The following is a 12,079-nucleotide window of genomic DNA, read 5'->3' on the forward strand; positions in this document are numbered from 1 at the left end:
CGGTCATCACAGATGGAAAGATGTAAGCAACCAGTCCACGCTAACTGGGATATGGCATTTAATAATTCTTTAGAATGAACGTGTCAATAACCAGAAATACTTTTCGAGAAGGCTAGGTAACAGGAAACAGAGGTGGTAATAAAAGGCCGTGCTTCTTCTTGGCAGGACGTTGTTAGTGGGGTTACACAAGGGTCTGTATTGGGTCCGTTGTTGTTTGTTGCCTATATAAATCACATTGATGGAGATATTTTGTGTACAGCCAAGAAGTTTGATGATGACACCAAACTGTATTCTGAGGTCTTTTCCAAAAATGGTTCTGACAAAATTGCAAATGGATTTGGATAGGCTTTGTTTTCCTACAGGTCTCAGGGATGACAATGCAATTAATATTGATAAATGCAAGGTGAATGCATATTGGTAGGAGTAATTAACCAAAAGTATAACTACACTCTTAATGGTGAGGAGTTGCAGGAGTTCTTTGTTGAAAGAGACCTAGGTTTCTTCATTGACTCATCTCTGTGTTATGGGTATGATTAGCGGTGCCCTACCCAAAATTTTGTTGTTTGTTTTGGCGTTCAATAGCGTGTATAGTGGGCGGAGCCTCAGCGATTGAATACCATGTGCCTTAACAGCAACTAAACTAAACTGGTTTTTCCTCTCTCCGTCTCACAGAGATCCTGGTCTTAACAAATTGGCGACCCTGCCAGGACTGAAGTAACCACTAGATTAGACCACGATGGAGACGGACCAAAGCACCTCAGCCGATGATGCCGCTGAAACGGATATGAGGGAAACAGTAAAGATGTATGAGCGGAAGCTCAAGGACTTGGAAGCAGAGTTTGAAAGATGTCTAGGGGAACTAAAAGTGACCACGTCAACCTCTGAGAAGGAAAGTCACCCTCCCACAGATCATGCTCTGCCATACAAGAAAGAGTTCAAGATACAAGGACAGATCGGGGACCCTGGGCAACGTGACAAGCTGGCATTCATGTCTCTGGTCCACCAGATTGACAGTGGACTTAAAAGAGGGTATCCTGAGAAAGAAATTGTAGAGGCTGTAGTTAGAGCTGTTACACCTGGTTTACAGCTAAGGGACTATTTGGAGGGACGGGACGACTTAGACCTTCCCATTACTAGACGTCTGCTGAGGGCTCACTTTCAGGAGCGGGGAGCAACTGAACTGTATCAGGAGCTATGTGGTATATCACAGGGTAGAATTGAGACGGCCCAGAATTTTGTCCTCCGTGCCCTGGCGTTGAAGCAGAGAGTACTCTTCGCATCAAAAGAAGCAAATGCCAAATTCAAATATGATCAAACCCTTGTAGAGTCAATGTTTGAACATGCAGTGTCAACTGGGTTGTCGAATGCCGAAGTTAGACAGGAGGTAAAGAATGCCTTCTCCAGTAACAAATGCAGCGAGGAAGACCTCCTGGAGAGGGTAAACCAAGCATCCCATTCCGAGGCAGAAAGGGCGAGAAAGATGCAACTGAAGAAGCCTGTCACAGCTTCAGTTGAAATGACAGGTAATGACCGACACAAACCCGAAGTAAAGAAAGAGAAGAGCCCAAACTTGTACGAAGAGGTACAACTATTGAAGACACAAGTGGCTGAAATACACAAGGCCATAACAGCAGGGGGAAGGGCGAAAACGTTTGAGAGGAGGCCCCGGGGATGCTCCGATTGTCAACAGGATGGTATAGGAGACAGTTGCCGCCACTGTTATAAATGTGGTAAATTTGGTCACTTATCCAGGGGATGTTTGGCAGGTAAGCAACAGGGAAACGCCAACAGGTCTCCTCTGGGGGACGAGAAGGGACCTCAGGCGATGTCCATGCAGTAAATGTAAATGGGCTGGAATGTCCCGACTTGCTTAGACAGGTTGCTATGAATAACGATTGGTCTCGAAAGAAGAGAGAGAGGATTGTTGACCTAGTGGGTGAAAGGTGCGTTGTTAATGGAACCCTCAACGGGATTGATAGTGAACTGCTGTGGGATACAGGTTCAGCAGTATCTTTAGTCTCGGACAGTTGGGTCAAATGTCACCTTTCTCATGCCGAAATAAAACCAGTTGAAGAGCTCCTAGAAGGACAACATCTTGATTTAAAGGCTGCAAATGAGATAGAGATGCCATACCTTGGGTGGATCCTAGTGGACCTTCGCATTGGAACCAAGAGTCTTGGGGTTCCAATGTTGGTGTATCCTGGGAGTATGAAGTCACCATTGATTGGGTACAATGTCATCGAACATCTCATGGGAAACTGCCAGAAAGGCTCTAAGATAAGTACCCTTGTGCAAGCAATTCCAGGGAAAAAGAAACAGGATGTTGAAGCCTTGGTAAGGTTAATTGAGGCTGGCATGGATGAAGACACAGTAGATGTACAAACCTCAAACCTGTATACACTGATACCGCCTAGGGAATGGAGAGATGTGGAATGCATAACAAAATGTCAACTGAATCATCAGAGAGTTATGGGAGGAACCGAGGGTGTATTTGTACCAACACCTGCGACTTCTGTACCAGAGGGGCTGCTCATACCTGAGACGGTAGTCAAAATGCCACAAAGACGTCGTGTTATGCTACCAGTTTTCAACTCTACTAACCATGACATACAGTTGCCAAGACGTACTGTTATCGGAAACATTGAGCCATTCCGGTACATTGGTAAGGTGGCTAATGGCAGACACGCAGACGAGGCCACCCTACATGGAGATTGTATGTCTTTAGACGTAAATACATTGAATAACTCTGTACAAAATGCTAATGTGACTAGTGATCAGTCCAGTGAAGATGTTGACGAGTGGTGTCCAGAGGTGGATTTCACATGTCTCACACCAATGCAACAAGATGCTGCAGAGAAAATGCTGAAGAAAGAATGTAGAGCATTTTCACAGGATTCCATGGATACAGGAAATTGTCCCGACCTGAAGATGAAAATTAATTTAAATGATCCAGAACCAGTCCAGAAGAATTATGCAAGTATTCCACGTCCACTTTTCAAAGAAGTTAAGGAATACTTGGAAGACCTTCTAGCAAGGGACTGGATAACAAAGTCGAAGTCTAATTACTCTTCACCTGTGGTCTGCGTCAGAAAGCGTGACGGGTCGTTACGCCTATGTGTCGACTATAGAGAATTGAACCGTAAAACAGTTGATGATCGTCAACCAATTCCAAGAATCCAGGATATCCTTGATGGCCTGAAAGGTAGCTCCTGGTTTAGCACTCTCGATCAAGGTCGTGCTTATCACCAGGGATACATCGACCCAAAGAGTCAACCACTTACAGCATTTGTGACACCGTGGGGCCTCCATGAATGGAAAAGAATACCCTTCGGGTTAAAAAACGCCCCAGCAGAATTCCAAAGATACATGGAGGGATGCCTGGATGGTCTGAACAACGACATTTGTTTTGTATATTTAGATGATGTGCTAGTCCATGGCAGCACATTTAAAGAACACTTGGAGAATCTGAAGAAAGTACTGGCCAGACTACAGCAACATGGGATAAAGCTAAAGGCCAGTAAATGCAAACTCTTCCAGAGACAGGTCAGGTACTTGGGCAGACTAGTCACTGAAGAAGGACATAAGTTGGACCCTGCAGATCTTGAACCAGTCCTCTCACTTAAAGATAAGAAACCATCAACAGTTGGGGAGTTGAGGAAAATGCTAGGATTCATTGGCTACTACAGGAGCTACATTCAAAACTTTTCAGCAATTGCCAGTCCTCTCTTCAAGCTGTTACAGAAGGAAAAGGGTTCTACACAAAAACCCAGTCGCAGAAACCAGAGGAAGAACAACCATCTACCCAACTCGAATCAGAAGATAGCCTGGACTGAGGAGCATCAGGAAATTTTATGTAGTCTGATTGACCTACTAACAAGACAACCAGTTATGGCATTCCCTGACTTCTCTAAGCCATACATTCTCCACACCGATGCATCGTTGATGGGACTTGGAGCTGTACTCTACCAGGAGCAGGAGGGGAAACTGAGGGTAATTGCATATGCCTCCAGGACTCTCAGTGCTCCAGAGAAGAATTACCACTCCACAAAACTTGAATTCCTGGCACTGAAGTGGGCGGTGACGGAACGCTTTCGAGATTACCTGACATACGCAAAGCACTTTGTGGTCTACACAGATAATAATCCCCTCACTTACATAATGACGACAGCACGTTTAAATGCAACAGGTCAGAGGTGGGTATCAGATCTTGCCTCATTCAGATTTGATATCAAGTATCGACCAGGGCACAGTAACCAGGATGCTGATGTGTTATCAAGGATGCCCTTAGAGACCGACATCAATGAGTACATCCAAGAGTGTACTGCGGAAGTTCCGGGATGTGCTCTCCAGACGATTTCAGAGTGTGCGGCAGCAAATGTAGAGGGAACATTTGTGTACGCAGACTCACTTACTGCTGATATAGACCTTTGTAATATCATGAACCTTACCACAGATCACAAAGTGAGTCTCATTGAACTGAAGGAACTAAAGGCTGCTCAAGCCAATGACCCAGTAATTGGCAAAGTCCTTGAGTACATGGAAAAGGGGACAAAGCCAACTTACAAGGAGAGGAAAGACGAAGACCCAGATGTGAGAGCATTACTAAACAAATGGGGAGAACTCATTGTTACGACCGAAGGTGTATTAAAGAGAGTAACGGCTAATCGAGAACAGCTGATTTTGCCATCGAAGTACAAATCTATGGTATTGAAGCAGCTCCACAATGAGATGTGTCACGTGGGCGTGGAACGGACACTGGACTTGGTGAGAGAAAGATTCTATTGGGCCCACATGGCGAAAGAGGTTGAGTTCTATGTAAGAAAACAATGTCAATGTATCAAACAAAAGAAACCAGCAAGACATGTAAAGAGTCCCCTTGTGCCTATTGTGACAAAAGAACCCTTTGAATTGGTATCTATTGATTACCTACATTTGGAGAAAAGTAAAGGGGGATATGAGTATATACTAGTCGTGGTAGATCACTTCACTAGATTTGCCCAGGCCTATGCGACGAAAAGGAAGACTGCCCTGGCAGCAGCTGATCACCTGTTCAACGACTTTTTCCTGAAGTTTGGATTTCCCAAAAGATTGCATCATGATCAGGGGAAGGAATTTGAGAATCAGCTTTTCACCAGACTACAGCAACTCAGCGGAGTGGGACACTCCAGAACGACCCCATACCACCCACAAGGGAACGGTCAGGTAGAACGACTGAATCGTACCCTCCTCAACATGCTACGATCGATGACTGAACAACAACGGTTCAACTGGAAGGACTCTTTGCGTAAATGCATGCATGCATACAACTGCACAAAGAGTGAAGGAACAGGGTATTCACCATTTTTCCTAATGTTTGGAAGAACACCACGCTTACCTGTAGATATTGCTTTCGGCTTGAAGGGAGATGAGACTACCAGAACTCAAAACGAGACAACTGGAGACCAGAGAGAGACATATGCTGAAAAATGGCGAAACAAAATGAAGGAAGCCTACAAAATTGCAGCCCAACATGCAAAGAAACAATCTGATCGAGCCAAACAAAGACTGGACAAGAAGGGACACAACGTTGCCTTGCATTCTGGTGACCGTGTTCTCGTAAAGAATCTTGCCCGGGTTGAAGGACCAGGAAAGCTTCGTCCTTTCTGGGAAGAGCAGGTTTATGTTGTTACCAAGCAGTTACCAGACATTCCTGTGTATGAAGTCCGTCCAGAGAGTAACCGGGGTCGGATTCGAGTCTTGCACCGAAATCTACTTCTACCATGTGATGCTCTTTTACCTGCTGATAACACTCCGAGACGAATCGTGAAGAAGGCTTCATCGAAACATAGGCGAACTACTGACATTGTGGAAGGGAGTACGGATAGTTCAAGCGACGATGAATGGGTGCCCGATAGATTTGCGGGTTACCCATATCAAAGGGTAGACCAAGAGGGTGTTCGGGGTGGTGACCTCCATCGGCGGGGTAGAAGGTCTGAGGTTGATGTGGGAGGGGATCAGGTCGAAATTGACAATCAAAGCAATTCAGCAGGGGAGCAGGAAATTTGTGACCCCCCAGAACAACCAGGTCAAAATTTGGAAATTTGTGACCCCCCAGAACAACCAGGTCAAAAATTGAGACCACAAAGAGTTAAGCAGGGAAAGAAGGTTTTGACTTATGATAATTTGGGAAACCCTACCTGGGTCAGACAGGAACCCCATGTTTGTTATTTGTACCAGTATATTCAGCCAGTTGAATGCACAAAACCTAATTACTTGGGGAACATATATTCAAAATCTCTAATTTAACTGAGAACTTCTAATGTAACCCGACATCACAAGGGCTGAGTGGTACACACTACCAACAGGTCATAGTCCTACTATAGTTGTTTTTATTTTATAACTCTACCAGACATTACTTGAACACTGAGAGAACTTTTTGAGTTCCATTGTATTATACGTTATAACTTTTATTGTTATCAAACTTGTTTATTCGCACAGGAATGACAGATTTCAAGAAGCATGTGTATGTGTTTTCTAACATAGCATTGGTAGTGAGGTATGTAAATATGATAGTTAAATGGGAACATGCTAGTTCTTAGGGGCACAAGGAAATTTGTGAAATGGTATGCAAGGTTTTAGTGACTAATTGGTCATTTGCAACACGACAATGTCTTTTGAGTATTGCGCAGTGCTCAAATTTATTTGTCTTTTAGCCAAACGAATGTACTTGAATATTCTGTGACTTCAGATAAAAGTATAGTCAGTGGTAAATTTGCTACAAAGAAGGTTAAAGTAAACTACGTGTATACATTTAATAGTATGGGTGCCAAGGTGTTTCTAGTAGTGAGATGACTATTAAGATTTATATCTTCAGCTTGTAATTAGCAGGACTCGACAAATGAGAACAGTATAGAGTGCATTTTATAAAACTTTTATTCACCATTCATTTCTTCTTACATTGAATTCTATATTTCTTCATACGATACATGTTTACATGTCAGGGATGACATCTCTTAAGGAGGGGAGAGTGTTATGGGTATGATTAGCGGTGCCCTACCCAAAATTTTGTTGTTTGTTTTGGCGTTCAATAGCGTGTATAGTGGGCGGAGCCTCAGCGATTGAATACCATGTGCCTTAACAGCAACTAAACTAAACTGGTTTTTCCTCTCTCCGTCTCACAGAGATCCTGGTCTTAACATCTGCAACCGTCTAAACATTGTCTCGAAGCTGCTAAAAGAGGTAATAGGGTTTTAGGTATGATCAAGAGGAACTTCATTGTTTTGAAAGAGGACAGTTGTTAGGCTTTACAAGTAGTTGGTTATAGACCTCATCTGGAGAATGCTGTGCAGGCCTGGAACCATATTTTGCTAAGGATAAGGAAGTACCCGAGAAGGTCCAGAAGAGGGCTGCTATAGAATGAGGGTGTTCCTTATTATAGGCGGTTATAGCTCAGTGCTGAATCTCACCACGTACACTGGAGGTTACGAAGTTACGTGGTGACTTGATTCAGGTTTTCAAGATTGTGTATGGTTTTGAAAATCATCCTTCACTGACTTTTTCATGTTTGCTAATAGTAGTTGTACCAGAGGTCATTGAGTAGGTGAATGAGTGGAACGGTTTGCCTGAGCCTAGTTGTACTTGCAAGTAGTCTGAATCGGTTTAAGAATGCTTTGGACAAGCACTTTTAGCATTGTAATCGGGTCTGATTTTGTTTGTCTTCAGTTTTTTCCTCTCCTATAGGGTCCTGGATGGGGACTTGGGTGTCCCTCCTGGTCCCCCCCCCCCCCCCACTCAACTAAAACTAAACTAAACACGTAACTTCCTGACATGTCTATTGTAAAGCCACGTGAGTGCTTTAGTTAAAATTTTACTTATATGCAACCACACCGACGACTTCGGCTGAGGTTAGTTCCAAGGTGTTTCGACAACAGAGAATTTGACCTGTGACGTACTTCCGTTTACAAGAGCCCTCTCTCGTATTCCTATGGCAATGGCGCGAAATGGAAAGTGTAAATTACGTACAAGTTGTTGATGACGGCTACTCAGGCTGAAGATTAACCTGAAGATGACGGCAACTGTGCAGCATGGGTTTGAAGCCTGGACGTAAAGATTAGACCTAAATGTATTCTCTTGACTTGAACTTTGAACGTTTGAGAAAATTATATGAGCCAGGCTTTCTTGCAGGTTGTTGTAGTTGACGCAGCTTAGGCCCCAAGACGTAGCCTAAGGTACTGTAGGCATAACCGTCACTAGCCTAATGATTGGTGAAATACTCTGTTGAACAGCTATGTTTAAACGAAATTGGGGGTCGATGGGGGCAGGCATAAATTTTGATAAGGATTATATTTCTAGTGGAGGTGCTTATATGTTTTGAAAGGAAGGAAAGTCAGTTCTAACAATATCAGGAGGCATGCTAAGGTACACCTAGGCTACTAGTTAGTAGTACTACTACTAGTTGCAAAGTTACAGGGATAAGCTGAAGAACTTAGAAGTATTTGTAAAATTTTTGCTGAATTTAATGTTCTTCTTGAGGATCTGCGAGGTCTGCAAGACCGAAGGTCCGCCAGACCGAAATTAAAAAAGGTTTGCCACAACGAAGATCTTCGAGACCGAGGTCAACGAGACCGAAACTATTACTAGGCCCCGTGAGACCTAAACTGCTAGGCCTATAATAGCACTTGGTAAGACAAATATTACTACCGGTAATATTACCCTGATAAAGCTCGTAATGAAAAAGAATTTACAGCCATCTCTTTTCATAATGGATACCAGTGAGTTGCGCAAGGGGGCTGGGGCGGCTTGCATTGATACTACAGTAGGTTAGGCCTCCACCAGTGGCGTAACCAGAGGCGGTTGCAGGGGGCGAAAGCCCCCGCTCTCAAATGTCAAACCCCCCTGCTGTGTGTTTGTGCTACAAAATGTACAAATTTTAGGAAGTAAATTAGACGTTTGGTTTATTATGAGGAAATTGTGTCAACTGTTACGGGCTAGAGGTTAAAAGTCCACCCCTAATTAATCCTGATTTCATAGTAAAATGGGATAATAATGACAGTATACGCTATAACAAGGGAAACATGTTGCGGTTTTCGGTTCTACTTTTGTAAGGAGTCAAAATTCTTTAGACTGCTTGAATTTCAAATAATACTTGTAATGAGACAATGTAAAAAAGTGTTTTAAATTGGTTTAAATCGGCCGTTTTTCCTTACCTCTTCAGATTTTAAGGGGGGTTGGGGACGTCCACCAGTGAAGAATTTAGGGGGCATGCTCCATAGACCATCGGTCTCGCGGACCATTGGTGGGTAAGCTTGCACGGTTTTGTGAAAACTTACAACTGGTTTTTCTCTGGCAAAAAAACCAATCTGGCTCAAAAACCTGTTTTTTTTTCCATTCCCGAGTTGCATTGAAAACATCAAAATCTCTGATGGAGTTGTCGCAATACCTTACAATTGTCTAAGAATTTCTTTAAACTAAGGAAGGTTGCTCAGGGGTTGATTGCTGTTTAACCAGCTAATGATCATAAATAGAATTTGTTGGTTAACACAAACATTTTTTGCCCCAGATGGAGAATCTTCCTAAAACATAAATGTTATTGTAATACCCCCGCCCAAGACACTACAATCAATTGCACTACCCCCATGTTCACGCCATTAGGATGTTATATTTTTGGAGATTAGGGCCGAGCGTAAACCCCATTATGACCAATTTGAGATCGTAAAAAAAAATGCTTTACAATAAGATTGGTCCAATATATTCAGTAGTGGCTGACAAAGTGTTCGAAGGTACTAAATTGCACGAGGCTCTAGCCATGTTCGTGGGTGGTGTCTTGGCGGTAAAATAAATTTCTTTTAAAGGAGTGAAGAGAATTTACCGTCTACACTTTCAGAGGTCATTGTCTTAAGCTCAAAAAGTCACAAAGTAGGATTAATATTCTGCATAACTTTTTTTCTAATACGGTTGTGAATGAGTGGAACAGTTTGCCTGAGAAAGTTGTACTTGCAAGAAGTGTGAATGGGTTAAGAATGCTTTGGACAAGAACTTTAAGCATTGTAATCGGGTCTGAGTGTTTGTGTCTTCAGATTTTTCTCTCCTATAGGGTCCTTGATGGGGAATTGAGTGTCCCTCCTGATCCTTATTTTTCTACCAACCTAAACTAATAATAACAATAAATACGTTCAGATAGGCACTACGTTAGGTCTACAGAAGTCTGGTAGAAGCTAATTTCAGTGTTCAAGGTGCCAGTGAACTGTCATTCTAAGTAACTTATTTCTTCTTGGTAATTTGTTTGGCCATAATAAAAGTCTGTTCAGGTGATGCAGAATTTATTCAGCAGGTGGTTCAAGTCCACCAACAGATAACATTAAGCCACTCAGTTTCCAAGAAGAATTTGACTATTTGTGCATGTAATGATGTGACTTAATTGCTATAGAAAAAAAGGCTAATCCCATGATAGAAATTTTGTTTGGCAATTTGGCGAATCAATCAATGAATATTCTGAAATTTCTTACAGGGGAGTTTTGTATGTGAATATGATATAATTTTTTTTGTTCATCTTCTTGAGTCACCATACACTTGGAAGTGCAATTCCAGTACAAAAAGGTCTCTTAATTTACAGTTAGCTTGATACAACAATGTAACAAAATTTGTGTCTTCAACAACACATAAGACAGTGCCCGCCTTTTTAAACAAGAAAACTGGAAGCTGATGTTGTTAAAGCTCAGCTCACTACCAGCTGCTTTTGACTGGCAAGAAAACCTTGGCGGAGTGTGTACAGTAGGTCTAAAGAAAATTGCAGCAGCTCAGTCCAGCAAACTTGGAAGGATCAAAAACATTGCCCGCTTCAGGAAGGACAAAGAGTGTAGGAACTTCTAACAAACAGATAAAACTTCTTTATTTTATATTTCTTTGTTACACATACAATGCAAGAATCATAATATACTTTACAATGTGAAGTTTTTATCTGGTACACAAGAGGTACAAACAAACCCACTGGCAGGAATCTGGGGGTGGGGGCAGGTGCACTCTATAAGGTCTTGTCCCACAGCTTCCCAGACCTTGAGCAATTTTCAAATACACAACTAGAAATACAAATTTCCCAAAGGGGATGGGTGGGGGGGGGGGGAGGGAAGCCCTTGTTCCCTCTCCCAGGTTTGCCTCAAAAACCATTACTTGAAAATAAGCTCACTAAAGCTTCACCATATTATGTATAGGGCCTAATAAAACCACAACTTTCTCTAATGGACAGAGGTACCTCCCTTATTTTATTCTCACTGGTACCCACTTCAGACCCAACATCATGCTTTCACTTGTAGAACTACATAAAATCTAATTGTGAAGGAAGAAGAGGCTCTGTATATATAGCCCAGATGAGCAAGCATCAGGCCACATATTCAAGAAACTGATCTAGGCTGGTACAGTAGAAGTGTTGTATAGGATCAAATCACATTGTCACATTTGTAGAAAAAATTGTACTTTATGCTATATTCATCCTGAAGTTAGGAACAAGATTGATGAATATGTGGCACAAGTAATTATATCAGTACCCTTGATAAGAAGGTCACTTGAGCATTTTGTCTATAATGGGCTTTGTCCTGACTCCAAGCCTCTGAAAAATGACATGTGCTATTTTCCCACAAACAGAACAATAAGAAACTACATACATCTGGCACTATGTAAAGGCAGGTTTTCACAATTTGACCAACTCAATCTAGAAGAAAACGTGAAAGCATGGCAAAGTGAAGACAACCAAGATTGTTTTTATCTTCGCAAGTGCTCAGACAAGCCAAAACAAACAGCTATCTCAGATGTGCGGATCCATAGAAAGCCCAAAACACGAGGCTTTGTCCAAGAAACAGATGATAGGGATGACATGGATGATGACAGCTATGAGCGTATGACACCAGAGAAAGCACTGCTTTCCTGTTCATCCATCAGACCAGCCAGCAACAACTGCTATTAAAGCATTATGGAGACATGGTACATGTTGATGCCACCTACAAGACCACAAAATATGCTCTGCCCCTGTTCTTGGTAGTTGTGAAGACCAATGTTGGCTATAGTCCTGTGGCTGAATTCATCACAGAGGATAAAACGACTGTTGCGA

At 42.5% G+C, this 12,079-nt stretch overlaps 1 protein-coding gene across 1 annotated transcript in view; it reads left to right on the forward strand.

Moving 5' to 3' along the window:
- The window catches only part of LOC139969222 (geranylgeranyl pyrophosphate synthase-like), a 22,631-nt gene continuing 10,552 nt past the window's right edge, over positions 1-12,079 (forward strand). Inside the window, exon 1 of the mRNA XM_071974126.1 lies at positions 1-22. The gene's annotated coding sequence lies outside the window, so the exon portion shown is untranslated. The remainder of the gene's footprint in view (positions 23-12,079) is intronic.

Source organism: Apostichopus japonicus, chromosome 6 (genome assembly GCF_037975245.1).
Source record: "Apostichopus japonicus isolate 1M-3 chromosome 6, ASM3797524v1, whole genome shotgun sequence".
NCBI classification, from domain to species: domain Eukaryota; kingdom Metazoa; phylum Echinodermata; class Holothuroidea; order Aspidochirotida; family Stichopodidae; genus Apostichopus; species Apostichopus japonicus.